This window comes from Hevea brasiliensis, chromosome 1 (assembly GCF_030052815.1).
Source record: "Hevea brasiliensis isolate MT/VB/25A 57/8 chromosome 1, ASM3005281v1, whole genome shotgun sequence".
Taxonomy (NCBI): Eukaryota; Viridiplantae; Streptophyta; class Magnoliopsida; order Malpighiales; family Euphorbiaceae; genus Hevea; species Hevea brasiliensis.
In genome coordinates this window covers 7,646,556-7,673,105 of record NC_079493.1, presented here as the reverse complement: position 1 = coordinate 7,673,105, position 26,550 = coordinate 7,646,556, and the positions used below count along the sequence as shown (strand labels likewise).

The window sequence follows — 26,550 nt, the reverse complement described above, 5'->3', positions numbered from 1 at the left end:
CTGCTATCAATTCACTTTGGTCAATTGTTTGACCAAGTTTTGGTCAGTTTTTGGCCATGGTTCCTTAATGAAAATTGTGCTCTTTTATGTCTATTTTCATCTCCAATTGGTGGCATATCAATTGGACTTGTAAAATTTGAGTTTTGGTCCTTCAAAGTGGGTTTGGTCATGCTGCCAGCAGCATGACCATTGGACCTACGAATTTGGCTCTCATTCCAACAATTCCCACACATCTCTTTTGGTCATTATTGACCATTTTTCAATCCACAATTGGTCAAAGATATCATTTATGCATTTCTCCAAAATTTGCCTCAAAACCCTAACATTCAAACCCTAGCTCTTCCATCTCATGCATTAAATCACAACTAGTGCATTTAACCTTAACCATTCAACTAATCAAAGCTTTTAAACTTATTCTAATGCATCAAATTCATGTAAATCATACTCCTCTCAAGCTGCCCGAATTTCAGTTTGGTCTCCAACAATTAATTTATTTTCATTTTAAGTTTATTTACAAGCTCTTGATGCCACACTAACACTAATTAAACAAAAAAAATTGAAGTTTATACTACTATACCTTGAGCAGAATTTTCTTCCTCGTTTTCTTCAAATTTTTCTTCTTTCTTTTCCTTGAATCTTTTTTCTTAGTTGCCCAAACAAGGTCTACTTATGGTAGGACAATTTTGTATGGTTGGATTTTAGTTTTTCAAGCTCAAAAATGAGCTTTCATGGTGGTTTTGTGAGGGAGAGAAGAGAGTGACGTTTTTGAGAAGATGAAGATGACTTTTTTATTGTTAATTTTTTTCTTTTCTTAATTTATTTTAGTTGATGGAAGACCACAAAATCCCATTTAATAAATAACTTAATTAATTTCTTATTGACATCATTCATGATGTCATCATCTTTGACTTTTCTATCTTCTTCTTCTTTTTTTTTTTATATTAGTTCTTTAATTTAATTCTTGATTCCAAAATTTTTTTTTCTCCGATTTTATTTGACAGTTAGGTCAGGAGTCAGCTCTCGGGGTCAATTGACCAAATTGCCCTTCGCCGGTTCATCCCGGTTTGCAAATAATTCCATATTTCTTCCGGCTCCCTGACCTAATTATTTGACTGACTTAACAGTTCTTTTTCGTGATTTTCTTTTCCATTGTGTTCATAAGGGTCCTAAGGACCGCGGCGTCACTTTACGGTTGAAATTTGAGTTTAAAACGACTTGATGCGTTCGATGAGGTCACTCATCGTTGTGACTCGGCTCGTTTAACCTCTTATGTTCTGTTTTTCTTATTTATAGTTAACTAATTAAACATTACTAATTATTTGTGTTTATGGCTTCTCAAGTTGTCTTAAGTGTGGCCCTAATCCCATTAACTGTCCGGACCGACACGGGTCACCGGAACAGTGAAATATACCAGGCTATACCAATAGGGGTGTTACACTACTTGTATGGGGAGAAGTGTTATATTTACACAGATCATAAGAGTTTGAAGTATCTGGGCACCCAGAAGGAGTTGAATTTGAGACAGAGGAGATGGTTAAAGTTGATAAAAGACTATGATTGTCTGATAGACTATCAGCCAGAGAAAGCTAATGTGGTGGCTGATGCCTTAAGTCGCAAGACTATGGTAAGTCTGAGAGTTTCTCCTTTGTTTATGGTGCATGAGTTGAGAGCATTGCATGCCAACTTAGAGATTAATGATGAGGGGCAGGCAATAGTAGCATGGCATGTACAGCCAGTGTTGATTGATCAGATTAGAATGGCTGCATAGAATGATAAAAAATATCAGAAGCTATTAGAAAAAGTTAGACAGGGCAAGAAACCTGAGTTCTCAGTGAGCGAAGATGGTCTACTGCTACACCAAGGCAAAATGTGCATTCCTAATGATGTTGACTTGAGACAGATCATTATTAAGGAAGCACATGAGTCTCCTTTTGCTATGCACCCTGGTAGCACTAAAATGTACAGAGGGCTAAAGGAGCATTACTGGTGGATGGGTATGAAAAGGGATGTAGCTGATTTTGTCTCTAAATGCCTAACTTGTCAGCAAGTGAAGGCAGAACATCAAGTACCAACTAGTTTGTTACATCCATTACCAGTACCGGAATGGAAATGGAAGAGACTAATGATGGATTTCGTGATGGGACTTCTGAGGACACCGAAGAACCATGATGCAGTATAGGTCATAGTTGACAGACTGACCAAGTCTGCTCATTTTCTGCCAGTCTGAATGGATTATAGCCTGGAGAGATTGGCCAAATTGTATATAGATAAGATTATGAGTGTAACGCCCTCACCGTAGGTAGTCCGTATATTTTACTGTTCCGACGACTAATGTCTGTTCGGACAGTCAGGATGTCTGGAACTACACTTAAACTATAGTGAGGAGACATAAATTAATGAAATAAATATTAAAAAAAATATAGGAAAAATTTTGAGAAATAAAATAAAATTTAGAGAATTTATTAATTGGTGTAAAAAAAATAAAAATAATCCGATGAGCACCATGAAAGGTATTTTGGTCATTTCACCCCTAGAGGTGAATTTTGACTTAAATGTCAAATTAAAATTTGGAAATAGAATAATTAACATAAATTAATTTTATGAATTTGAATTTGAAAAAATGAGAAGAGAAAGAAGAAGAAAAGAAAAGAAAAGGAAAGAAAAGAAAAGGAAAGAAAAGAAAAGAAAGGAAATAGATTTATGAAATTTAAAAATAATAAAGTACACATAAATGTATATAAATAGACACAAGAAGACAAAACCCCACCAACTATTCTTCTTCCTCTTCTCTCTTTCTCCTTGCCGTTCCCTTGGTCTCTCCCTCCCCACCATTGTTATCAAGCTTAAAGCTTGATTTCCTCTTCATTTACCCATCAAAACCCATAGCTCTCTTCACAAATAATTCTCCCCACCCCATAAGGAAGCTTTAGATACCCATTTGAAGAAGAGAAATTGAAGTTTGGCAAGACACCCAAAAAGGTTAGTGCTTTTCTCCCTTCCTTCTTCTTTTAATACTTGAAAGTGACTTGAGATAAGTGGAAATTTCAAGAAATTAACAAGAAATTCATGAACCCATGATGTCCCCAAATTTTGGCAGCCATGAAATGTGTTGGGCTTTATTGTGTTCAAATAATGTAAATGAGTTTAGAGATGATGAGTGATATGATTATATGTATGAGAAGTGAAAAGGGATTGAATTGATTGAGTTTGAAACTTGGAAATTAGGGTTTGTGTACATGACTTGGAGATTTTGTGTAAATGCTTGAAATTTGACCTAATTAGGATGAGATTGTTGCTTATAGAAGTGTATTGCATGCAAATTGAAGCAAGGAAGTTGGAGGAGAAATGAAATTTTGGAAGTGCTATTTTCTGCAAGTTGTGTTTGTTGAGGGCAGTATACATTTTAGGCCATAAATGAAATTGTGTGACCCCAATTGGTATGAGGCCAATTGGAGGTGAAACTAGACCCAAAATAGCCCATATTCTATGAAGAAACCATGCCCAAATTCTGTCCAAAACTTGACCTAAATACTGCCCAAATTCGGATTTTCCTGCAACCCAACCCAGAAAATGACCAAATGAACAGTACATGTTCATTTGGTCATAACTCTCTCTATACTGGTCCAATTGACCTAAAATTTTAACCATGGAAAGTTTAGACATAGGGCTACATTTTTCATGAAGACCACTTAACCCAGTTTTGCCTTTAAAAAATTCAAATTGTTAGCACAAGTTGGGTCACTGAAACTGCCAACCCAGAAAATGACCAAATGAACAGTACGTGTTCATTTGGTCATAACTCTCTCTATACTGGTCCAATTGACCTAAACTTTTAACCATGGAAAGTTTAGATATAGGGCTACATTTTTCATGAAGACCACTTAACCCAGTTTTGCCTTTAACAAATTCAAATTATTAGCACAAGTTGGGTCACTGAAACTGCCAACCCAGAAAATGACCAAAATACTGTTCCTTTGGTATGCTTGACCAGTTTTGGCAAAAATGCCATAACTTGGTCTCCAAAGCTGCAAATTGAGTGAAACTAGTGCCAAAAGTTTTATAAGACATAGCACAACAATTTTTATGTTTTGACCAAGCTCTAGAAACCATTGCATCCTAGGGAAAATATTAGCCAAAGTTAGGAATTGAAATCTGGAAAATGTTAAGTTGAACCCAGAATGCCATTTGATACCCGTGTGTTCATTTGGCCATAACTCCCACTAGGAAATTCCATTTAAGATGTGCAAATATGATCTAGAAACATGATACTTAGGGCTACAACATTGATTTAGACACCTTTGCCAAATTCTAAGTGTAAAGACCCTAAAAAGAGGGTCAAACATACTGCCCTGAAGTTGATTTTTGCCCTTATAGGACTGAGAGTCCAGGTTAATACATTGACCATAACTCACTATACCAAGCTTGAAAAATTATGAAATTGTACTTGGGAGTCCCTAAGACATAGAGGAACATATCTTGTGAAGGAACCTAAGTCTAAAAATGACCATAAAATGATCAAATGACTGGTCAAAGTTTATTGACCAGGAATTGTAAATTCTGGACAGCTTAGAGGCAAACGGACCAGTTATGGTATTTTGACCATAACTTGAGTTCTATAACTCCAAATTCAGTGATTCAAAAACTGAAATTCAAGTTTAAACATAGAGGAACAATTGTTATGAAGGAAGTGTGACTAAATAGACATCCTAACCTAGTCAAATTCCTAGATAAAGATAACACATCAACATGAACCTAAAGAAAGGTTCATGGGAAAAATGCTATATATAATAATTAAAATACTAATAAGGATAATTAAATATTAAAAATGATATGAATATGTAAATTGGGACTAATGTCCCATTAATATGAAATTAATGGTACCAATGAACAGTACCAGAAAATAGTAACAGTGAATAGTACTAAAATAATTAAAAATGTTTAATTGCCCATAGTATACCTAGACTTATTTATTTAGTTTGGATAAATTGGTATACCAATTAGGGACCACAGATAGCAGTACTGCTTACAGAGAAAATCATGAACTGACAATATATGTCTGATATGATTGTTCTACAGGCTATATGCCTACTTCATCGCCATTGTGCCTACTTTATTTACGGCTTTACAAGCTGACAATGGTCTCGTGCCCGGTACCGCCTCGTGCCCGATGGATGTATACAGGGCAGACATATGGCTGTCTAACCCGTATACTCCCGTGTATCCAGCTTTTATAATTTGTTATAGGATTCTTGGGCATTGATAATAATTAATTAATACTGAATATACAATAAGTAAACAGGAAAGACCCCAATAATTTTAATTGATTCCAAAGTGTAAAAAAATGTAAAAGACCCAGAATTTATGATTTGTAAATATTATTTCAATTGTTTAATTATTATTATTATAAATTATGCACCACTAAGCGTTATGCTTAGCGCGTTGGTTTTCTATCGCGTAGAGGTATCAAGATCAAGAACCGCCACGAGTATTCGGACGAGTTTCGACGGATTCGCCACCGATTAGAGTCACCTCATCGATCTTTTGTATTTTGGTAGGGCCCATGTGTAGCCTAGTATTTTGGTTCATTATGTCTAGTCATTATGTAATTACTAGTTTATGATGTATTTTATTTTGGACTTGAAATGAAAACTTATAATTTATTATCTATGAATTTCAATATGAATGCAATAGATGACACTTCATTTTGAGATCTCATAAATAGTTGCGAATGATATGATAAAAGAGAATATGATATGGAAATATGTGAGATGACTATGAATATGTTAACAGTGATAGTGGAACCCGCGGATGCTAATAAAACAGAGGAGGATCTGTCGGGTCTCCACAAAAATAAGATATAAAAAAAAAAAAATTTCTACACGTAAATTACCTGATTTAAAGGACATTAAAATTTACAATAGACATGACAAGACAAGATAGGGTGCTCCGGCACCGAATGTGGCACTTCTTGCTCGGCTATACAATAGACGGGTAAGGGGCGTCACAATGAGACTGCATGGGGTGCCAGTATCGATTGTATCTGACAGATCCTAGGTTCACTTCTAGATTCTGGGGTAGTCTTCAGAGAGCCCTAGGAACTAGATTGAACTTCAGCACGGCATTCTACCCACAGACAAATGGCCAGTCTGAGACGGTAATTCAGATATTGGAGGATATGCTGCGGGCTTGTGTGATTGTGTTTGAGGGCAGTTGGGACACACACTTGCCTTTAATTGAGTTCACTTATAACAACAGCTATCAATCAAGCATTAGAATGCCTCAATATAAAGCTCTGTATGATAGAAAATGCAGAACACCCCTGTGTTGGAATGAAGTAGGTGAAAGAAAGATGATTAGGCTCGAAATTATTCAGCAGACAGAGGTGAAAATCATATTGATCAGAGATCTACTCAAAGCTGCATCAGACCATAAAAAGTCCTATATTGATATGAAAAGAAGGGATATTGAGTATACAGTGGGTGAGAAAGTATTCCTCAAGGTTTTCCCTTGGAAGAAAATTATGAGATTTGGCAGAAAGGGGAAACTGAGTCCTCGTTTTATCGGACCATATGAGGTTCTGGAAAGAGTGGGTCTTTTGGCATATTGTTTGGCACTACCTTCAGAGTTGGAGAAGATACATAACGTCTTCCATGTGTCTATGTTGAGGAGGTACAGATCAGACCCATCTCATGTACTACTAGTAGAAGAGATTGAAGTAAACCCAGACCTCACATATGAAGAAGAACCCATAGAGATTCTGGCTTATGAGGTGAAGCAACTATGAAACAAGCAGATTTCGTTGGTTAAGGTGTTGTACCAAAGACACCACCAAATCCTAAAGCATATACATTAATGATAGTTTATAGTGAAGAGAGATTAATATGCATTGATGCTGTTATAACTTACCACCATACATGATCGAAATCAACAAGAACAATAAGATCCTAGGAATGTTCATGAGAGGATTCAAGATGCAATTGCACAAGACGCTCCAATCACAAGGACTAGAGTTAAAAAGATGCAAGAATTGATTGAGGAAGCGGTTGCAAAAGAAGCTAAATATGGAGATACAATCAATAAATTGGGGTTCCAAGAAGATAAAAAGTGGCTTAATTTGACCCAAGTTTGAGTAGGAGATGATCAAAAAAATATTTGGACAGAATTGATGGATTTTTATGCAAATTTAGTTTTCTTTTTTTAAATTTAAGACAAGTCTGAATGATTTTATTTAATTATTTTTAGTCAAATATGTGTTTTGAGCCTTATTTATATGTTTTTGGGCCTTAGGTAGGAGTGCAGCCTACTCCAGTTTTTTTATTAGTTTTTAGGGTTTTATCTTATTCTTTTTAGCTTAGAGAATTAGGGTTTCAGCAGTATTTATAAGGTTAACTTAATACTTTTTGAGGGAAACATTACTTTTGATTAAATTAATACAAGAGAGGGATTTTTCATAAGTTCTTTCTTGAACTAAACTAAATTTTTCAATAGTGATTAATCTTGTAGGATTTAACAATCTTGATATTTTTTGTTCTTGTTTGATTATAAACTTTGGGCCAAAAATCTTTAATTCTATCTTTGAATTATCTTGGTTTTCAATTCTATATAATTGATAGGTCAAGGTATTCTTTAGTGTTTAAACTTGAATTTGGCTTTCTTGGTATTATAAACCAAACCTGTTCGTGGGTTTCAAGGCATTGTTCTTGAGGTTCGCATCAAATTTACAAGGGGAGGTTTGCAAACTCATATATATAACACCCAAGACCTCCCTGCAGAACCGATGTGGGACGCATCATTCCCGACCCCTTTAGACTGAACGTCCTCGTGAAGCAACCAGGGTCATGACTTGTTCACCTCGACCTCTCCCAAAAAATGTCAGAGAAACTTTGTACATGGCCCATCGACCCACATAGAGTGAGGCTCTGATACCAAATTTGAAAGAAGTATTGGTATGAGAGAAGTAGGGTAGAGGAAGGCAAGAGCTCAACACTAGCACCACCAGATTTTCCAATAACATAATTAGCAGATATTTTGAGCATACCTATAAAGACAGTATAAGCAAATGGCATATTAGAGATGCTTCTATTATGCTTTAAATCAGATATAGTGAGCAAGAAATTTCCTGGTTGCAATAGACTGAAAGAGAATAACTATATTCCTGGTACCATGTCTTCAAAGTACAAATCTGTGACAGGTATAGACAGATTTGTATCTTTCTCAATAATATCAGCATCAAATTCGTATAATCCAGAAACGAGATTCCCATACTGATCTTGTTGATGTATAAAAATTTCCATTTTGGAAAATATTTGCCAAGCATTTGTCTCAAACTTCCATTTTGGCAGGCAGTTGGAAACATCTAGAGGCCCTGCAAAAAGACAGCTCAAAAGAGTAAAAAAAAAAAAAAAAAAGGTAGAAGGAGAAGAACAAGAGGAAGACAACAATATAACTTCGTGCTTTTAAAAAGACAAAACTTAAGATTATAAGTTGGTTCATGTCAAGCAGAATCAACAGCAACATTTTCAACATGGGCTTGGGAGCTATTTTGCACCAACAACACAATTTGGATACAAAGAAATACTAATGAGTTTTCTGGATTTTGCCCTTCTCTTCCCTAGTATAAATTATCCATTTCTCAATGCAATTTGCCATATAGAAACTGATGAGACAGATTCCATCTCGTGGCCTGGACCTTTCAACTTTTTGATCAAGTTAGTCCTAGACTTCACTTACAAATTTAAATTAATCCTATTTTAACAATTGTTGGTGTCACAGACTGGCTCCTTTATGTGAAAAAAAAAATATATCACAACAATTGGTTACAACAATAGGTCATTTTTGTATAATGATTTTCTTGTTGGTGTCACGGACCTTGACAATGTAGAAGAAACTAATCGAGAAGACCAACAGCCGAGAGCAAAGAACATGAACCTGCGAGCATGAAATCGAAGGCTCCAAATCCCAGGCTGCTAAGAAATTGGAAGAGGAATCTATAAAGCGAAGAAAAAGACCACTACTGATGCAAAGCCCAAGGGCTCTATTTTTTTTTTTCGGTTTTTGATTTTGCGTTAAGGTTTTATTCTTCTACTTGAATCTTAATGTTTTGGTTTGGTGTTTTGTTCCTGTGTTTGAATATGGAATTTTGATTTAGGGCGTGTTTTGTAATAAGGAAAATCAGAAGGAAAATAGTAGGGGAGGGAAAATCTTAAAATAAGTAAAAAAATCAATAAAAATTAAATTCCCTCATTTTGTAATAAAGAAAAAAAAAGAAAAGAATTGTAAAATTATGTGGAAAAGAGTATAAAATAATTTTAATTTTTTTTGTTTTTCTCTTTGTTCTTTTTTCCCTCTAATAATTATTTTATAATATAATTTTATTTATTCAAAATGTACATGTTAGTAAAAATGTAAAAAATATTTTTTACATTTTCTAGCATTTAGAACACTAAAAAGAATCGGTCAACAAAAAATATATTATTGATTAAAGGAAAATTAAGTCTTTTTTTATTGTTTAAACTTTGATAATCTTATTAAAATGTGAAAATACTTATAATATATGAAATAAATACATATCATTAATTTAACATTACAATCAAATAACGGAAAATATTTTCATGAAAAATATTTTTGTAGAAAACATTTTCCATGAAAAATATTTTTCATATACAAGTTATTTTCCGTGAAACAAATGGAGCCTTAAACTTTTTTCTCATTTAAGCTTTGCAATTGAGACTCAAATTGAAATTCAACTATGTAGTTCACGATTATAAGCATGTAATTATATAGTTGACTAATGAAATAAGTATGGCAGAGATTTTAGGGTTATATGAATATGGATTAAAACTCATGTATTTGAATCCATAAGTTGAGTTTTTAATTTTTCTTCAGTAGTATCAGAACCCTAATATTTATTTCTTAGTATTTCATGTGTTTATAACATGCTTCTATGAGTTAGAATAAATTTATACAAGTTTTAGAATTATATGGTTCAAGTTCTAGAATTTTTAAATCTAATCAAGAGGCATACTTTAGGCCTTTATATCTTCCTGTATGGTTTATATTTTTGTGCAATATTGATACCATTAAAAGTAGAAAAAAAAATCTTTTAGTATATTGCATGTTCCATTTTGATTAAACATGTTTACTTATAAATAATGTATAATTTACATAATATTATTTAAATAATATTATATTATTGCATTCAAAAATATTATTTCATTGATTCAATTTTTCAAATGAAAGTATATTTCTTTGTTTTATTTTGCTTTTTATTTATAATTTTTTTTATAATTATTCGAGATATTAATATAAGTTTATGCTAATAATGATTTATTTTGACATTTTATATATTCTTAATTCATTTTATACATGCCTCTTAATAATTTGTGTAATATTGAACTTATATTTTCTATATTATAATTGGTTAATATTAATTGTAAATATAAAAATATTAACAGTTTAAATAATAAAATTAAAAATTAATAAATCCACGTATTTAACTAGTTAAGTTAAATGTCACATTTTTATAAGTCATTTTTTGCCACATGGCGATTTATGAAGAATCCTTTTTATGTCACATGGCGCACTTTTATAAACCAACTAGCTAAATGCCCATGCTTTTGCATGTGAATTTATTAATTTTTAATTTTTAGTATTTAAATTTTTATTATATTTATATTTATAATTAACATTAATAAATTATAATACAATAAATAAAATTTAATATTATATAAATTTTTAAAAGACATATCCCTAAAATGCATTAAGAATATATAAAATGTTAAAAGAAATATTTATTATTATATACTTACATTAATATCTCAAATAATTAAAAAATATATAAATAAAAAGTGAAATAAAACATAAAAAAATATACTTCCATTGAAATTTTACATATAATATTATCAATTAATAAATTGTATTGTTTTCTAATTTGTATGCTTAAAGTAGATTGTAAAAAATTTTGAGAATTGAATAAGCAATTAAAAATATTTTTTGAGTGCAATAATATGAAATTATTTAAAATAATTTTATGTAAATTATACATTAATTATATATAAATAGGTTTAATGTAGGAGATATTTAAGTGGATAATGTTATAATAATTATGCAAAATTCTCTCCAAAAGTGAAGGCAAGTTTAAAATGGTAACTATGATATAAAGTTCATATTTATTATTTAATCAATATGAAATCAATTACAATTATTTATTATTTTTTATAAAAAGAAAAGATATTTCATTAATTAAAAATAAAATATAAAAAGTTAAGTATAAATTAACATATAATATTTTTACATAAATAAATTTATAAAAAAAACAATATAATTTTTTCTTAATAATGCATATCATAAAGACCTTAATTTTTTAAAAATCAAATTTTTAAAGAAAATAATAATTTAAATAATAAAAATTAAGATAGTAATGTCAATAATAATGATATATTAGAATCTTCACACTAAATACCTGTGTTATGCACAAATTCAATAGAAATCAACTTTTTTAATATATCTAATATAATGTTATTATTTCAAAAATTACTTAATATTTTATTATAATTTGATCATTAATATTTATAGAATGTAACTATGATACTTTGACTTGAATATTTTATTTTTAACATTTATGTATCCGATTTAGATTTTCAATAAAATTGCTTCCCTATCAATTTTGTAATATATTTTCTATAAAAAGAACAAATTAGTCAATATATATAATTTAAATATATCATCATTAGTAAAAATAAACAAATAAATAAATAGTCCTAAAATATTTAAGTTTAATTGAATAAATATATCTATATATTTGTAAATTTTAGCTATAATTATAGTGTTAAGCTAAATTATTTTTATTTTAAATAATAACGAAAATTATGGTAATTAAATGATAATGAATATTATGACAAAAAATTTAAGTTTTGAGAATTGAGATAATAATTTTTAAAAGAAACAATAAAACTAACAACACAAATTAAAAGAAAATTTGAGAGTACTTAGTTGAGAAAAAGAATGCTTAGTGAAAAAACAATGCTTGGTAAGATAAAAAAAATTCAATATCAAATTTAATTTCATCAATAAATAATTTTAATTAAAAATATTACCTATTACACTTGGCCATTAAAATTAGCAGTTTTGAAAACATATGTTGTTGAATGCTGTAAGTCTTCCATTGGCATATGTTCATTCAATGGCCCTGACTATCCGTTGGCTAATTTTCTTTAAATTAATGACATCAATTACTATTTATTTATTTATTTATTATTATTATTATTATTATTATTATTATTATTAATGGTGACACGTAGTAAATAATATTTTTATATAAATAAATTTATGAAAAAAATAATATAAAAAATTTTAAATAATATATTTAATCACAAATGTCTTAATTTTTTAAAAATTAAATTTAAAAAAAATAATAATTTAAATCATAAAAATTAAGATAATGATGTCAATAATAATAATTAAAAAAAATAAATAATTAGCATAAAAGAGAGTTGTATACTTATTCATTTATAGATGATAACATGTAATAAATTTTTTAAGGAAAATTCTTATGACCATTTGTTTTGCTGTGCATTCTTATAGTTGGCTAGCTGGCAATGATATCCATTTTCCTTCGACCCAGCCCAAGCATAGGAAGGTCCATATATTTTTCAATCCCGTTTGAAATTGCTTACTGATGATTTTATGGGGTGCGGCTCAAACCCAAACAAGCCTCATAACTGAGGGTCAACTTAATATTTCAACTCATTGTTTGGGTTTTACACAGTGAATAAGAATTTAATTCGAAAATTAAATTAATAAAATTTTCTTTTAAATTAATTTTAACTTAAAAAGAATTGCAATTCATAAATTAATGAAGAACTTTTTGTAGAGTGGCACGATTAAAACCCGAACTCACGTTTCAAAATGACCCAAATTTTTATAAGTTATCACGAAAATCATGCTCATACAAATTATAAAAAATATAAAATTTAATGTGACTCGGCGTAAGTTTAATCTATCAAATAAATTCATTCTAAAAGATAAAATAATTATAACCACTAATTATTTTTTCCACCCCTTACATGTCACTCAATTAAAACTCATGAAATTCAATAAATTTCTCCACTTCGTGAGATCTTCATAATATAATGACTAATCAACTACTTATATATATAGATCACTAAAATTTAATTTTTTTGGGACTTTATATTAAATTTCATAGTTTAAATTCTGCTTAACTTCTTATTTTATTTCTTTTTAAATTAAATTTTGTACTTTCTAATTTCAATTGGACTGAACTCTAACATAAATGAATGTGCAAGAAAAGTTGAAGATTCTGCTAAATACAATAGGATATTTGGCAATTGAAATTAAATTATCAAAATAAAAAGTTGTGGATAAAATTAAAAATGCACCAACACGTGCATGATACTATTGTTTTTAATTGATCAATGAAGGTATAAGTGTTCTGAGGTATGTATTCACCAATGGAATCGGTGACATAGTCTATACAATTGAATGCAAGGTCTCCCTTCATTTACTGTATAGCTAATCATTGATTTGCACATTGAATTTTTATTTAACTAAAATTAAGTGAATTTCAATTAATTAAATTATTTATTTTGATAAAAAAATTAATTATTATATTAATTTATAGAGTAATATGTATTGATTTAATATGTGAAAGTAGATTTTTGACAAGTTTTGCAAAAGTAACTGATTAAAATTTGCATTTGGTTGAGATTAGCAAATTAAAATTGCACATCTGAAATTAGTTAGCTAATTTTTATTCTAATAAAATTAGACGCTAGCAAGCCAAAATCGTTTTTATTTATCTAGCACTTTAAGCATTTGGATTTTTGATGACTTTCAAAAACCTTAAGAGAAAGGTGAAAATATTTAAAAATTTCTTATCTAGGTCTGATCCATCATGGATTCAGAATATAAACATGTGGGATCAACTTATTTAATAGGCGGGTTTCACTGTATATATTGTATCTTGATTTCATAGTAAATTAGATTTAGATAAAAAGAATTCTTCAAAGTAAGGATTTGGTAGTTCAAATTTAGCAAAATTTCTTTCTTTATCATTTAAATTAAGCCTATTAAAATAAACACTAAGAATCTATCTTGCATCTTCTTTTGACTTTCATTGATCCTATTGATCATCTTGTGCTGGAAAACTCTTTAAAACCTAGCAAAATTTGTATGCCTCCTCTATCAAAGTTTTTCAAAGCAAAATTTACAAAGTAACTACCATATACTTTGCATAAAATGTTAAATAAATGACATTTGGTTTTACTATTATCAAAATCAAGCTATTTACACTATGGGTTAACATCTACATTAAGGTTGAGACATCCCAATCCCCATTTTGACATCAAGACATTCTTCCTTATGAAAATCGAAACCAGAAATTCCTGTGTGCACACATTTTATTTTGTAGGTGTGTGTGTGGGGTAAACTATTTGATTTTTGAGATAAGAAATTAATGAACATCAGATTTAGAAATTAAGAAGAAAAAATAAAAGAAGGTGAGTGGAAACACCATAATCGCTTTCTAGGAAGGAACACATGGCTCTAGTCTATGGGAAGAAATCATTTAGTCGTCAAAGTAAATGCAAAACAGTACAAGTCAAGTGAAGGAAATTATTAGGGGGAGATAAAAGCAAAAAAACAAGAAATCATTATTATTTCGTTGAAAGTACTTTTTGAATGGTCTCTATCTAATCTTTTCCTCTTTATGGTCGGCATTAATTAATCTATTGTATTTACGTGGATGTGCACGTAATTAAGTTTTCATTTTTGTTTTATTCAATTAATTATAATTCTTCTTTATCAAATTACCGACTTAATTATATTAAATTCTTTTCACCCTATTTGAAAATTCTCAAGATTGAAATATTAAATGCATAACAATACAAAGTCGTGTGAATGAAATTATAATTTGGATATAAAGCAAAACAATCAGAAAAGTATTTTTTTTCAATAGTCTCTCTCTAATTATTAATTTGGGGGAGTTATTATCGCTATCTACATTAATCAATTGGGATTGAAATATGAGATAATCAGAAATTTCAATTCCAAACTTAATGTGGAAAGCAAATGAGGCTCTTAGAGTGTGGGGTTCAACCAAAGAAAAACTGAATGCAATGTCTTCTACGGTGCTCATTCCAGTTTGTTTCTCTTTTCTACGAAAATAGTCCCAATCCTACACTATCCCACAGTGTATAATCAGACCAATCATATAAAACTGTATATATATCTTTGAATTTAATTTATGAATTCATATCTACCTAGAAAATGATAAAAAAATCATAAATGTCTAGCTCACAGAAAATAATTGCAAGTTAAAATTAAATTGTTTCATTCAGAAATTTCAGTTTCCAAATTTAATGTGGTAGGCAACGAAAGAAAAAGAAATTGACTGAAAACACCATGCTTGCCTTCTAGGAAGGAACGTGTAGGTCTATTTAGTCAACAAAACAAATGCAAAATAGTAAGAAATTTCAACCATAGGAATTATATTTAACCAAAACTTTTCCCTTTAGTTTCTACTCTTCCTTCTACGAAAACTTAATGCAATTTCTTCCACGCTGCTCGTTCCAGCTTAATTGCTTCTTCTTTGATACGCATGCAAATAGTACCAATCCTATCCTTCCCTACCATATTGTAATTCTTAGTCACAATCTAGACCATAAGATTATTATATCTTTAAAATTGTATAAATCAGACCGACCATCGATGAATTTAGGGGTTCAATTAAAATATGTGGTTTCTATAAACAAAAATAAATGAAAGTTGACAAGGGAATATTTTTAAAATGAAATTGAGTTATTATGCTGTCAATTAAAAAATATAATGAATATTTTTGAACTTAAAATATATTAATGGCTTAAAATTAAAAAAAAAATCCAATTTAACTCAAATCTATTTTTTTACATAATCATAAAAAGTAAATTCAATTAAAATTTTAGATTAAATAAAATAAATGACATGATTCTAAGTTATGAAAAAAAAAACTTTTTTATAATCTGAGTATGATGAAATTTAGTAATAGCAATGAGATTATGAGAAGAAAGGCTCATCTTTGTTTTGCTACTTATCTCTCAAACGATTTGCATTACTACGGAAACAAATCACTATTACTATTAAGTCTTTCAATAAGCTAAAATCAATAAGCTATTAGTTATTAGTAAACTAAAATCAATAAGCTTAATTACTAAAACACACAATCTTTTGAGGGCGTTTGAGGGCTCATCTTCATTATAAGTTTGGCTGATAAAATTTCAATTTTTCTAAATTAAATTTTAGCTTTAATTATAATTGCACTCAATCTCAAAAATTTCAAAATTGTAAAGTTTCGCTATAATTGCAAATTATTATAAACATTTGGCTTGCACGTCCAATTGAAAATTTTATTTTATAAATTAGATACAGCTACAATTAAATGTTAGGGTATTAAAATCAAAAATAAAACGTTAAGATAAAATTACAAATTGATGATAAAATTTAATTTTTTTTCCAATTGATCTTAATATTATGTCTTTCGAAAAATGGATGACATGCATGATTGTGAAAGGTAAGAATCAAGTAGCTATTTAAAAGCTTCATATATGAAATTATTAATTAAATGAAGTTGAAAAATATAAATAAAATAATGTTTATTAATAAAATATATAGTTGAACTTTGAATCAATTCTTTAAGTTAAATATATATATATATATATATATATATATATATTAAACATCTTTAAGGCATATATAGTTCTTTTGAGAGAATCAACCCAATTTTTTTTCTTATGAATCTGTGGTTTAATTGTTGTCAAATTGCTAATGACAATAATGTATATGTTACGATTTCATATCATGGGCAATAGTCCATTTCTCTTGAATTATATTTCTTTCTCTTTATCATGTATTAAAGTCAAATAATTTCTCTTATAATATTTTATTTATAATATTAATACCTTTAATCATAATATCAATAAAAATCGTAGAAACACTAAAATAAGAGTCTTAAATTATATAATTATCAATTTAATTAAAAAAATTCCTATTAAATATAAAAAATATTTTTTTAAATCAAATAAAATTTGTGAGTCATATTCCAATAATATATGAGTAACAAGTAATGAATTATTAGTTGAATTATCGTCTTGGAAAAACTGAAAAAGATTTTATAGGATCAAAATTTTCAGGACTTCAACAACGTATCCTCATCATAAAACAATAGAACTCACAGGCTAACACGTCGACAGCAGTGGCGGTAATGTGTTTGATAACTTTGTGCAAGTGATGAGGGAGACTATAAATTGAAGGAAAACCCTTAGTTGCATCAAGGCGTACAAACTATTATACACTCAACTAATTAGAAGTCAAGAAATTGTATTTTGTAGTGGAACCCACCATGTTTTTTAGCAGAATTCACAATTATCTTAATGTTATGTCAGTTATTCATTGGATGGGTGTATACACCCTAATATAGTTAAAAAGTTCCCTAAATTGAATTTAAAACATTAAAGTGGACAGGTTTGCAAGTAATGGGTGATGACTAATATCGAGCAGAGAAGACTTCTCTACTTTTGGCTTCTCTATTTTTGGTTTATACAACTAATTAATTTATAAAAGAAAAATTAAGAAAAATTTTAACTTAGAAAATTACTATTTTGTTCTTATATTTTAATAAAATTAACTATATAATCCTTTATTTTGAAAAAAATATTGTTTCATCCTTTTATTATATTAATCAGTGAACTATTTAGTCTCTACTATTATTTTAAAGCAAATTTTTTCCTAATTGAACTATTCAGGCTCTATAATTTGAATAATATAACTATCCTCATAATTTTAAATCTATCAAGTTCCTATAATTTGTATAATACAACTATATATTTTCTCTCCTTTACTTAATTTGATTAACATAAAAGTTAGTTTAAAATAACAGAAAGGACTAATAGACTAAAATAATATATTTTTTAGCAGATTAAATATATTTTTTAAAATAAAATGACTAAATAATTAATTTTATTGTATTTACATGTGCAAGTAATTAAGTTTTCATTTTTCTTTTATTGAACTAATTATAATTTATTTATCAAATTACTGACTTAATTAAATTCTTTTCATCGTATTTGGAAATTCTCAATATTGAAATATTAGATTCATTGGGATTTATTTTCATTAGAGTTATTATCCTTGTCTACATTAAATAATTGGGATTGAAATGTGAGATAATCAGAAATTTCAATTCCAAACTTAATGTGGGAGGCAAATGGGGTTCTTAGCGTGAGTATTCATTTCTTTTGAATTACTCGCCATTCCTATCAGCAATCTTATTTTTATAGCTTTTGCTTCTTAATTAGCTTATTTAGCTAGTCAAGTGAGCACAAAATATTTTTCTTTTAATTTTGTAATACTATAAAAAAAATTTGGATTATAAAATCATATAATTTTAATTTTTAAAGAAATTCAAATTATTATAAAAAAAATTAATTTTTATTAATAAAAAATATATTAATAATTTATTTTGAAGGAAATGACAAAAATAGGCTATTTATATGATTTTTCCACCTTCATTTCCTAACCCCATCCTGAGTGATCTCTCAAGAATTTCTCTTAAATTTCCTAATTCCACCCTAGGACGTATACGGCAGTGGTTGATGACTTCTTGCAAGTGCTGAGAGAGACGCCAAGCTTGAAATGTCAAAGTGGACAAATTTGCCAGTGATGACAGATCACTGATGTAGAGCCACCGTTCCCACCGGGTAGTTGACTTCAGGTCAGGCCGCATCAAAGGGCACGTTCACCCCATTTCAAGGGCAATTGATAATATACATAGCAATTTATTTTACCGCATTTCAAGGGCAATTGAATACTTTATTATTATAATCCATTTTTTCATTTACCACTTATTTGTTAAAAGTTATTTTTATTAAATAAAAAAAATAATATTGCATGAACATTTTTAATTATAGAATTGTATACAATATAATTAATAGGTATCCTATCAATTATCAACTATTTTTTAAAAATTTAAAATACTTTAATTTAATTATTTAAATATTTATTTATTAACTATTGGTTGCATTCATAAATAATTCAAGTGATAATAATTAATGATATCCTTGAGTGTATATTATACATGTGCCACTAAACTCAATAGCTGCTCACTTATTTGATGATGGGGACAGCTTGCACACAGTTTCTTAAATCGTTTCCAGTACTCATACAAGCTCTCTCCATTGTACTGCCGGATGTCACAAATTCCTTTTCTTATATTGGCAGCATGGGAAGTAGGAAAATACTTCTTCAAAAATATCTGCTTCATCCCATTCCATGAGTTGACAGATCTGGAAGGAAGGTAATACAACCAATCCTTAGCTGCACCTTCCAGTGAGAAAGGGAAAGCTCGAAGCTTGATTTGATCCTCTGAAACTCCTTGAGGTTTCATGCTGGAACACACAACATGAAATTCTTTTAAAAGCTTATGTGGATCCTCACCTGCAAGACCATGAAACTTAGGCAACAAATGGATTAGTCCAGATTTCAACTCAAAAGCAACATTTAAAGCAGGATATTGAATACACAAAGGCTGTTGGTTTAGATCAGGAGCAGCCAACTCTTTCAAAGTCCTAACAGCCATGGTTTCATTTTCAAAATTTGAATCTGAATCTGAATCTGAATTCGAACTTAATTCCCTTGGAGATTGGACTCCTTCAGATGTACTCGAAATTTGCCTAGCTTGCTTAGCCAATTTTCTCAACTGTTTAGCTATTTTTTCTGCTTTTGGATCAAAGATCAACTTACCAGATTGAGAAGTTTTTGTCATAAATAAAAAGAAATCAAAGTAAAAATAGAAAAATGCCTCAAAACCCTAGAAAACAATCGAATTTGGCCTCAAGAAGGTGGGGTCATAGAATCCTATGGATTCATTGGTAAATTTACTTGAATCCAATAGCCCTATGTCAAAAAATATTTATTTTGCTCTTTGTTAAGTTTTAAACTCTAGTAATTGCCATTTGAATCCAATGCGTTTTCAACATTTTTTTGTGCATAAATGAATTCAAGAAATTAAAATTAGAATCATTTTCAATTATTTTCTTTCACAATTTGTTTCTGCCAATGACATCATAGTCCGTTAGAAATACATAAAAGTTTATGGTGAATATATCTTTTAATACTGACATTTTTTTTTGCTTAATTAAAAAAGAGGGAATCATCTATATGATAGAAGGTAAGATCTCTCTTCATTTTTATAATTTGAAATTTGGATTTCCTATGTTCTTAACCTGTAATTCAGGTGCATAAACTTTGAGTTCATGACTTCATGATATACTTATTATTAATAAGTATATCTCTCAATCCACCAAAACTCAGGTTTATATTCCCCTTCTCCTCCTCTATAAACTGAATACATATATATATATATATATATATATATATATATATGTATTCAGTTTATAGAGGAGGAGAAGGGGAATATAAACCTGAGTTTTGGTGGATTGAGAGATATACTTATTAACAATAGGGCAATTGGACAAAAAACACTAAACTTTTTCATTAATTTACAGTTTTATCCTAATGTTTGGATAAAATAAAATTTGAAACAAAAACTAAATATTTGCAGTTATTTGCAATTGTATCCAAATATTCCAATTTTGGATCATAAATTCAAACATTTGAGAATTATAGTAAAAAATCTAAAATTAATTCAGATAAATTTAAATTTTATCCACTAAACTTATAGTTATGATAGCTAAACGTTTTAAACTTTAAATCTTATTACTCAAATCCATAAAAATCCATCTATATATGTTTTAAATAAGCTGATTTTATTCTTTTAATTTTTGTGGTCTTAATTTTTAAAATAATCAATCACTTTAATTATCGAAGCACAAAATCCTTTTAGGGCATTTCGTTACATAATTGTAAGTTTAGAGCATTTGGTTACTATAATTATAAGTTTGTTAGACAAAATTTATTTCTCCAAATTAATTTTTAGCTTTAATTATAATTACACACAATCTCAAAAGTTTCAAAATTGTAATTTTTTGCTATAATTGCAAATTATTATAAAAGTTTGGTTTTTACGTCCAATTACAAATTTTATTTTATAAATTAGATACAATTAAACCTAAATATTAGGATATTAAAATCAAAATTAAAACATTAAAATAAAATTACAAATTGATGATAAAATTTAATTTTTTTTTTGTCCAATTGATCTTAATATTTTATGTCTTTCAAAAAATGGAAGACATGCATGATTTGTGAACAGTGAGAATCAATTAGTTATTTAAAATTTTCATATATGAAATTATTAATTAAATGAAGTTGAAAAATATAAATAAAATAAGGTTTATTAATATAATATATAGTTGAACTTTGAATCAATTCTTTAAGTTAAATATAATTTTTTTTTTAAACATCTTTAAGGTATATGTACTTCTTTTGAGAGAATCAACCCAATTTTTTTTCTCATGAATCTGTGGTTTAATCGTTGTCAAATTGCTAATGACAATGATATACATGTTACGATTTCATATTATGGGCAATAGTACTGAAAATGTATGAGTAACAAGTAATGAATTATTAGTTGAATTATGGTCTTGGAAAAAACTGAAAATGGTTTTATAGGATCAAATTTTTCGGGACTTCAACAACTTATCCTCATCATTAAAAAATAGAACTCACAGGCTAACACGTCGACAGCAGTGGCGGTAATGTGTTTGATAACTTCGTGCAAGTGATGAGAGAGACTATAAATTGAAGGAAAATCCTTAGTTGCACAAAGGTGTATAAACTATTATACACCCAACTAATTAGAAGTTAAGAAATTATATTTTGTAGTAGAACTCACCATGTTTTGTAATAGGATCCACAATTATTTTAATGATATATCAGTTATTCATTGGATGGGTGTATACACCCTAATACAGTTAAGCAGTTCCCTACCAGTTTGCAAGTGATGGGTGATGACTAATGTTGAGCGGAGAAGACTTTTCTACTTTCGATTTATACATCTAATTAATTTATAAGAGAAACCCCTCAACGGTAATTAAGAAAAATTTTAACTTGAAAAATTACTATTTAGTCCTTATATTTTAACGAAATTAACTATATAATCCTTTATTTTAATTATATGTCAGTTATTTATTGGATGGGTGTATACACCCTAATACAGTTAAAAAGTTTCCTAAATTGAATTTAAAACATCAAAGTGGATGGGTTTGCAAGTGATGGGTGATGACTAATGTCGAGCAGAGAAGACTTCTCTACTTTTGGCTTCTCTACTTTTGGCTTATACATCTAATTAATTTATAAAAGAAACCCCTAAGGGCAATTAAGAAAAATTTTAACTTAAGAAATTACTATTTAGTTTTTATATTTTAATAAAATTAACTATATAATCCTTTATTTTGAAAAAAATATTGTTTCATCCTTTTATTATATTAATCAGTGAACTATTTAGTCCTTACTATTATTTTAAAGCAAATTTTTTTCCTAATTCAACTATTCAGCCTCTATAATTTAAATAATATAGCTATCTTCATAATTTTAAATCTATCAAGTTCCTATAATTTGTATAATACAACTATATATTTTCTCTCCTTTACCTAATTTGATTAGCATAAAAGTTACTTTAAAATAGCAGAAAGGACTAATAGTTCATCGACTAAAATATAGGAGATTAAATAATATATTTTTAAATAAAAGGACTAAATAATTAATTTTATTAGAATACAAGAATTAAATAATAATTTTACCTTTACTATTTATAGCCAGCATTAATCTATTGTGCTTACATGTGCAAGTAATTAAGTTTTCATTTTTCTTTTATTGAACTAATTATAATTTATTTATCAAATTACTGACTTAATTAAATTCTTTTCATCCTATTTGGAAATTCTCAAGATTGAAATATTAGATTTCATTGGGATTTATTTTCATTAGAGTTATTATCGTTATCTATATTAATTAATTGGGATTGAAATATGAGATAATCAGAAATTTCAATTCCAAACTTAATGTGGAAGGCAAATGGGGCTCTTAGTGTGTGGGGTTCAACCATAGAAAAACTGAATGCAATGTCTTCTACTGTGCTCATTCCAGCATGTTTCATTTGTCTACGCAAATGGTCCCAATCCTACACTATCCTGCCATGTATAAATCAGACCAATCATATAAAAGTATATGTATCTTTGAATTTGATTTATAAATTCATATCTACCTAGAAAATGATCAAAAAATCATACATGTCTAACTCAAAGAAAATAGTTGGAATTAAATAAATTCATTCAGAAATTTCAGTTTCCAAATTTAATGTGGAAGGCAAGTAGGCACTGAAAGAAAAAGAAATTGACTGAAAACACCATATTTGCCTTCTAGGAAGGAACATGTGGATCTATTTAGTCAACATAATAAATGCAAAACAGTAAGAAATTTGAATTCCAAACTTATTGTGGAAGGCACCTGTTGCTGTGGGGTTCAACCATAGGAATTAGTTAATTAACAAAACCTTTCCCTTTATTTTCTACTCTTCCTTCTACGAAAACTGAATGCAATTTCTTCCATGCTGCTCATTCTAGCTTACTTGTTTCTTCTTTGATACGCTTGCAAATAGTACCAATCCTACCCTTCCCTGCCATGTTTTAATTCTTAGTCACAGTCTTGACCATACGATTATTATATCTTTAAAATTGTATAAATCAAGCCGACCATGGACGACGACGGATATTGAAAGGAACATGTGGATCTATTTAGTCAACATAATAAATGCAAAACAGTAAGAAATTTGAATTCCAAACTTATTGTGGAAGGCACCTGTTGCTGTGGGGTTCAACCATAGGAATTAGTTAATTAACAAAACCTTTCCCTTTATTTTCTACTCTTCCTTCTACGAAAACTGAATGCAATTTCTTCCATGCTGCTCATTCTAGCTTACTTGTTTCTTCTTTGATATGCTTGCAAATAGTACCAATCCTACCCTTCCCTGCCATGTTTTAATTCTTAGTCACAGTCTTGACCATACGATTATTATATCTTTAAAATTGTATAAATCAAGCCGACCATGGACGACGACGGATATTGAAATTTAATTTAGGGGTTCATTAAAATATGTGATTTTTATAAACAAAAATAAATAAAAGATGCCAAGGGAATATTTTTAAAATAAAATTGAGTTGTTATGATGTTAATTCAAAAAATATAAAGAATGGTTTTTATCATAAAATATATTGATGGCTTAAATTTTTTTTAAAAAAAAATCCAACTTAACTAAAATCTATTTTTTAAAATAATCATGAAAAGCAAATTCAATTAAAATTTTAGATTAAATAAAATAAATGACATGGCTCTAAGTTATGAAAGAAAAAACCAAAACTTTTTGATAATCTGAGTATGATAAAATTTCGGTAATAGCAATAAAATTATGAGAAGAAAACCATTAAAATTTCAAATAGATGAAAAAACATGATTAGAGATGTTGTTCTTAGATTTTTCCTGCGGATATGAACCTGTAAGACAAGAGAGAAAACACTGATTGGATTAGCTTGGGCAACCTCTCCGATGCATAAGTCAGTAATTGGAATTGAGTAAAATATAGAATTAACCTGAGACATAACATACTTGACTATGGAGGTTTAAACTCTTTATATAGGCATCATGTAGACTCCTATTTGGAGTGGAATTTAGTATTGAGATAGAATTCCTATTTTAGAAGAAGTCCAGTTAGAGTGGGATTTGAAATCCCTAATAAGGTGGGATGATGTATATTCATTTGGGTATTTTGGATGGTACTATATCATTAGTCCCCCCTTAAGTGGGAATCTTTAGGTTCAATTAAGATGATGTATTAGATGATAGGACTTTAACCATGTGATAAAGCCTTTATTTTTTTTATCCAAAATATTGCTTTAGAAATTTTAGGCGAATTGACCCCTTAAAATTTGGCGAGTGCCAACCTTTAGGTAGATGCCTTAAGGATGAGTGGGCGAGTGATTCGCTCATTCTGTAAACAGATGGATGCTTTAAGTAGGGCGGGCAAATGATCAACCCGATAGGCAGGTGGATAAACACCTTTATTTTTTTGGTAGGTAGATATACACCTTAGGTTGAATGGGCGAGTGATCAGCCTGGTGGGCAGGTGGATAAATACCTTAGTCTTCTTGGTAGGCGGATATACCCTTTATGTTCTTTGTAATTATTGCCTCTTTGGTGAATATTGTAGCCTTTGAAGATTTTTTGCAAAAGTAATGCTAGTACAAATATTCTTGTAATATATGTTAATATATAACATAATACAGCAAGTGTGTATTTCACATTTCAAGCAGATCTAAATATTTGATCATGGCTAAAGATAAGAGCCTTTATGCTCAAGGAAGACTTGGGGGTAACACATGATATTTATGCATATATGTGCATATAAATAAACTTAATTTCAATGAAAAGTTAAAGCTTGTATGTTTATTTATGATTGAGACAATAATGCAGTTAAGAAATTTTTGAGGAATAAACTCTTAAGTGAGTGTATATACCCCTACAACTAGTTATTTAATTTATCATTGATGATAATATTAGACTAAGTAATTTAATCCAATTAAATTTATATAATTGCCTTTAATTAATTCTAGAAATTAAACTCTAGAATTTGGGACTTACCTAAACACTTTTAGTTTATGTAACGGCCTAGCTCCAACCACTAGAGGAGTTGTCCGCTTTGATAATAAGCCTCACAGTTTTATCCCGTAGGTGGAATGGAGAACTTCTTAGGAGGTCACCCATCCTAGCATTTCTCTTAAGCGAGCACGCTTAACCTGGAGTTCTTCCAACTCTCCAGGCTATTTCACTAAAAGGCACCTCTAGTAATTAGTTCCCTCATATTATATACCATTACTTCCTCCTTCCTTTTCGATGTGGGATTGGTTCTTCATCCATCTAAGCCGTAGTCTCCACTCGGTGGCTCACCACCTTAGACACGAGCATCCTTGCCCATCGCACCATACTGAGGAAGGTTTCGGCTCTGATACTAATTGTAACGGCTCGGCTTTAACTACTAGAGAAATTGTCCGCTTTGGCCATAAGCCTCACGATTTTGTCCCGTAGGTAGAATGGAGAACTTCCCCGGAGGTCACCCATCCTAGCATTTCTCTTAAATGAGCACGCTTAATCTTGGAGTTCTTCCAACTCTCCAGGCCATTCCACCAAAAGGCGCCTCAAGTGATTAGTTCCCTCATTTTATATACCATTACTTCCTCCTTCCTTTTCGATGTGGGATGGGTTCCCCAATCCATCTAAGCCGTAGTCTCCACTAGGTGGCTCACCAGATGGATGGGGAACCCATCCCACATCTAAAAGGAAGGAGGAAGTAATGGTATCCAAAATGGGAGAACTTGTAACACCCTCGGCAAATCCCACATCGGCAAAACACGGGAGAGATGCTGGGTTTATAAGTTGGTGGTTCGTAACCCCTAGTGACGCGTTTTAAAACCGTGAGGGCTTCAGCCCAGAGCGAACAATATCACTAGTGGGCCAGGCCATTACATTTGACTAAATGTGATGCCCCTT

The 26,550-nt window shown here is 29.6% G+C and overlaps 1 non-coding gene across 1 annotated transcript; it reads left to right on the top strand.

The window, feature by feature from the left end:
* Positions 1-19,157: 19,157 nt before the first annotated feature.
* LOC131169867 (small nucleolar RNA R71) lies at positions 19,158-19,264 on the top strand. The gene has a single exon (XR_009140806.1). It is a non-coding gene; the product is annotated as a small nucleolar RNA R71 (small nucleolar RNA).
* Positions 19,265-26,550: the final 7,286 nt, after the last annotated feature.